The sequence below is a fragment of the Hippocampus bargibanti genome, linkage group LG06 (assembly GCF_051943395.1).
Source record: "Hippocampus bargibanti isolate YZ-2025 linkage group LG06, ASM5194339v1, whole genome shotgun sequence".
In the NCBI taxonomy this organism is placed as follows: domain Eukaryota; kingdom Metazoa; phylum Chordata; class Actinopteri; order Syngnathiformes; family Syngnathidae; genus Hippocampus; species Hippocampus bargibanti.
The window spans coordinates 6,559,001-6,565,000 of record NC_142739.1 but is presented as its reverse complement, the minus strand read 5'-3'; the positions used below and the strand labels follow the sequence as shown (position 1 = coordinate 6,565,000).

At 39.6% G+C, this 6,000-nt stretch overlaps 1 protein-coding gene across 6 annotated transcripts in view; it reads right to left on the bottom strand.

The window, feature by feature from the left end:
* Positions 1-5,937, bottom strand: part of mroh1 (maestro heat-like repeat family member 1) — a 90,869-nt gene extending 84,932 nt beyond the window's left edge. For all 6 annotated transcript variants that reach the window (XR_016115387.1, XR_016115388.1, XR_016115389.1 and 3 more), the window contains exon 1: positions 5,802-5,937. The gene's annotated coding sequence lies outside the window, so the exon portion shown is untranslated. The remainder of the gene's footprint in view (positions 1-5,801) is intronic.
* Between the last annotated feature and the right edge of the window lie 63 nt (positions 5,938-6,000).

Below are 6,000 nucleotides of genomic sequence, written 5' to 3'. Positions count from 1 at the left end.
GAGATAAAGAAGGTGGAGGATTTCAAGTACTTGGGGTCAACTGTCCAGAGCAATGGAGAGTGTGAAAAAGAGGTGAAGAAGCGTGTCCAGGCAGGCTGGAGCGGCTGGAGAAAAATGTGATGTGTGGTGCGATGTGTGATAGAAGGTTTTCAGCTAGGCTGAAAGGAAAAGTGTATAAAACCGTGGTCAGACCATGATGTTTGGACTGGAGACAGTGCCACTGAAGAAAAGACAGGAAGCAGAGCTGTGGGTAGCAGAGCTGATGATGTTGAGGTTTTCTTTGGGAGTGACCAGGTTGTATAGGATCAGGAATGAGTACATTAGAGGGACAACTCATATTAGAGGCTTTGGAGAGAAAGTCAGAGAGGCCAGACTGAGATGGTTTGGACATGTCCAGTGGAGAGACAGTGACTATATCGGGAGAAGGTGCTGAGCCTTGAACTGCTTGAGACCGAGAGGAAAACCGAAGAGGAGGTTTATGGATGTGGTCAAAGAGGACATGAAGGTAGCTGGTGTGAGAGAAGAGGATGCACAAAACCGGGATAGATGGAGGACATTGATTCGCTGTGGCGACCCCTGAGGGGAAAAGCCGAAAGGAAAAGTGTATATATATATATATATATATATATATATATATATATATATATATATATATATATATATATATATATGTGTGTGTGTGTGTGGCATATACCAAGGTGATGCACTCTCCCCACTGCTGTTCTGCATAGGACTGAACCCCCCTCAGCCATGGGTGGTGTCTGTCCCTATTTCAGCTCGGGTCCTCTACCAGAGGCCAGGAAGCTTGAGGTTTCTGCGCAGTATCCGTGCTGTTCCCAGCACTGCGCTTTTCTGGACCGAGATATCCGATGTTGTTCCCGGGATCTGTTGCAACCACTCGTCGAGTTTGGGGGTCACTGCCCCAAGTGCTCCGACCACCACAGGCACGACTGTCACCTTTACCTTCCAGGCTCTCTCCAGCTCCTCTCTGAGCCCTTGGTATTTCTCGATTTTCTCATGTTCCTTCTTTCTGATATTCCCATCACTCGGGACCGCTACATCCACGACAACGGCTTTCCTTTCCCCTTTATCTATGACCACGATATCTGGTTGGTTGGCCATTACCATCTTGTCAGTCTGTATCTGGAAGTCCCACAGGATTTTTGCTCGGTCATTCTCCACCACCTTGGGAGGTGTTTCCCATTTTGACCTTGGGGTTTCCAGTCCATACTCCGCACAGATGTTTCGGTAGACTATGCCAGCCACCTGGTTATGGCGTTATCAGGGAGTCTACGTCCCTTTCGCTCTTAGCATACAGCTTGATGTCATCCATGTAGAGGAGGTGACTGATCGTAGCTCCATTTCTGAGGCGGTATCCATAGCCTGTCTTGGCGATTATCTGGCTGAGGGGGTTCAGTCCTATGCAGAACAGCAGTGGGGAGAGTGCATCACCTTGGTATATGGCACACACACACACATACACACACACACACACACACACACACACACACACACACACACACACACACACACACACACACACACACACACATATATATATATATATATATATATATATATATATATATATATATATATATATATATATATATATATATATATATATATATATATACATATATATATATATATATATATATATATATATACAGTAAAGTCTCGTTTTTTTCGATATCGGATATATCGATAGTCCCGGTTATATCGATACTATTTCTATGCACGCACGGAGAAAATTACATGCAAACAGGGTCGGATATATCGATAGTCCCGGTTATATCGATATTTTTTCGGACTCCCTTGAATATCGATACAACGAGACTTTACTGTGTATATATATATACACAGTATATATATATACTATATACAGTATATATATATATTTCATTTCTTTCATAACTTTGCTGCTGTGAAATGTAAATTTCTCCACTGTGAGACTAATAAAGGCATATCCAATCCAATCCAATCCAATATATATATATATATATATATATATATATATATATATATATATATATATATATATACACGGGAAATTAAAATAGTGTCGTAATAAGCAGTATTATAAATATAAACGATATCGATATAATGAGACTGTAGTATACTTATATATACATATACATCCTTATATATTCATATACATACATACATACATATACATACACACATATACACACACACACACATATATATATATATATATATATATATATATATATATATATATATATATATATATATATATATATATATATATATATATATATATATGCAAAACACCAATAAAAATGACTTAAAGTGTGCTGAAACTGCAAAAAAAATGAAACCGGAAGTGGCCAGTTTCAGAAGGTCCCACCCCCTTGTTCGTGGTGTCACTCAAGACGTCTTGCCTTGCTCGAGAATCAAAACAACGGCTTCAGATTCGGAGAAAATGTTTTCTTGTTACTCATCCAGTTATGAATATGATTCAAATAGTTCTGAAGAGTAAAGCATACATGTTTGCAATCGATTGAAGAATTTATTCTGTCATTTTGAGGCAAACGGGGGGATGTCGCACCCAAAACAGGCAGAAGATGGAGACAAAGCTCCGTGTGGAAATTGGCTCAACATTTTTGTCACAACACACAAGGACTCACCATCGCGTTATTTATGTGTTTTCCTTAATGAGTACATTAGAGGGACAACTCATATTAGAGGCTTTGGAGAGAAAGTCAGAGAGGCCAGACTGAGATGGTTTGGACATGTCCAGTGGAGAGACAGTGACTATATCGGGAGAAGGTGCTGAGCCTTGAACTGCTTGAGACCGAGAGGAAAACCGAAGAGGAGGTTTATGGATGTGGTCAAAGAGGACATGAAGGTAGCTGGTGTGAGAGAAGAGGATGCACAAAACCGGGATAGATGGAGGACATTGATTCGCTGTGGCGACCCCTGAGGGGAAAAGCCGAAAGGAAAAGTGTATATATATATATATATATATATATATATATATATATATATATATATATATATATATATATATATATGTGTGTGTGTGTGTGGCATATACCAAGGTGATGCACTCTCCCCACTGCTGTTCTGCATAGGACTGAACCCCCCTCAGCCATGGGTGGTGTCTGTCCCTATTTCAGCTCGGGTCCTCTACCAGAGGCCAGGAAGCTTGAGGTTTCTGCGCAGTATCCGTGCTGTTCCCAGCACTGCGCTTTTCTGGACCGAGATATCCGATGTTGTTCCCGGGATCTGTTGCAACCACTCGTCGAGTTTGGGGGTCACTGCCCCAAGTGCTCCGACCACCACAGGCACGACTGTCACCTTTACCTTCCAGGCTCTCTCCAGCTCCTCTCTGAGCCCTTGGTATTTCTCGATTTTCTCATGTTCCTTCTTTCTGATATTCCCATCACTCGGGACCGCTACATCCACGACAACGGCTTTCCTTTCCCCTTTATCTATGACCACGATATCTGGTTGGTTGGCCATTACCATCTTGTCAGTCTGTATCTGGAAGTCCCACAGGATTTTTGCTCGGTCATTCTCCACCACCTTGGGAGGTGTTTCCCATTTTGACCTTGGGGTTTCCAGTCCATACTCCGCACAGATGTTTCGGTAGACTATGCCAGCCACCTGGTTATGGCGTTATCAGGGAGTCTATGTCCCTTTCGCTCTTAGCATACAGCTTGATGTCATCCATGTAGAGGAGGTGACTGATCGTAGCTCCATTTCTGAGGCGGTATCCATAGCCTGTCTTGGCGATTATCTGGCTGAGGGGGTTCAGTCCTATGCAGAACAGCAGTGGGGAGAGTGCATCACCTTGGTATATGGCACACACACACACATCACACACACACACACACACACACACACACACACACACACACACACACACACACACACATACATATATATATATATATATATATATATATATATATATATATATATATATATATATATATATATATATATACATATATATATATATATATACATATATATATATATATATATATACAGTAAAGTCTCGTTTTTTTCGATATCGGATATATCGATAGTCCCGGTTATATCGATACTATTTCTATGCACGCACGGAGAAAATTACATGCAAACAGGGTCGGATATATCGATAGTCCCGGTTATATCGATATTTTTTCGGACTCCCTTGAATATCGATACAACGAGACTTTACTGTGTATATATATATACACAGTATATATATATACTATATACAGTATATATATATATTTCATTTCTTTCATAACTTTGCTGCTGTGAAATGTAAATTTCTCCACTGTGAGACTAATAAAGGCATATCCAATCCAATCCAATATATATATATATATATATATATATATATATATATATATATATATATATATATATACACGGGAAATTAAAATAGTGTCGTAATAAGCAGTATTATAAATATAAACGATATCGATATAATGAGACTGTAGTATACTTATATATACATATACATCCTTATATATTCATATACATACATATACATACACATATCCACACACACATACACACATATACACACACACACACATATATATATATATATATATATATATATATATATATATATATATATATATATATATATATATATATATATATATATATATATATATGCAAAACACCAATAAAAATGACTTAAAGTGTGCTGAAACTGCAAAAAAAATGAAACCGGAAGTGGCCAGTTTCAGAAGGTCCCACCCCCTTGTTCGTGGTGTCACTCAAGACGTCTTGCCTTGCTCGAGAATCAAAACAACGGCTTCAGATTCGGAGAAAATGTTTTCTTGTTACTCATCCAGTTATGAATATGATTCAAATAGTTCTGAAGAGTAAAGCATACATGTTTGCAATCGATTGAAGAATTTATTCTGTCATTTTGAGGCAAACGGGGGGATGTCGCACCCAAAACAGGCAGAAGATGGAGACAAAGCTCCGTGTGGAAATTGGCTCAACATTTTTGTCACAACACACAAGGACTCACCATCGCGTTATTTATGTGTTTTCCTTCTAATTTCGCCATCAACACGAAGTTTTCAGACCAAACAAAGTACCGCAAAATGCATTGACGTGAAAAAAGGACTTGTAAGTGCCTTGCACGCCGGGTCCGAGAGGACAGTAATTACATCTGTGCTGTATGTCATGAATATTAGCATATTTGACAATAAAGCTGACTTTGACTGCTACAGTGTGTCCTTTCTCGGTCAGTGACGTGACATGAGGACTCGTCACCAACTCAAAAACAAGACTTGCGGAATATTCAGCGCAAGTCTTAAAACGTAAAATATAGCTATATGTGGTGGAATCTTTGTAAAATACGTTCAGTAGAAGTCATTTGAAGCGATTTTACAAATTATGGACACAACTTGTCCGGGGCGTCGGTTGTCCTTTAATTGTATTTTGAATTTCTTTTATAATGAATAAAGAAATTATTTGGTCTAAGTTGGTCCATGGTTCTTTCTTTTCTTAATTGTCTTATTAAATTAATAAGGATACAGTGTTATGCAGAGGTGCGCTAAGAACATTATCCTATTTACCATCGCGTGGGGAGGGCTGTTTTCTTCTCCCTCGGGGGCATGACAGAAAACATTTGAGAAGCACTTCTTTAAAATAATAGAACCAGATGAAGCGACTTCACACCAACACATCCAAACCAGACGCAACCTACAAAATCCGACCATTTACTATTAGCTTTCGCTGCTGCTACGGAAGAACCACAACCTCTGCGTAACAGACTAGATAGGCGGAGGCTAGTTGTTAGCCTGACTTACCACGATTTCATAAAGTTGACCGCTGAACAAATAACTCTGCTTTGCCACGGTTCGCTCTTCTCAAAGTATGACAGCGAGAATTTCAACTGCTCGCAGACTGTAAGCGTAAACACTGCTGATCATGTGCTTCTGGTCAGCAGGAAGCAATTTGTGCCGTGTGTGACGTCACACGACCACTCACACACCCGTGCCACTTCTT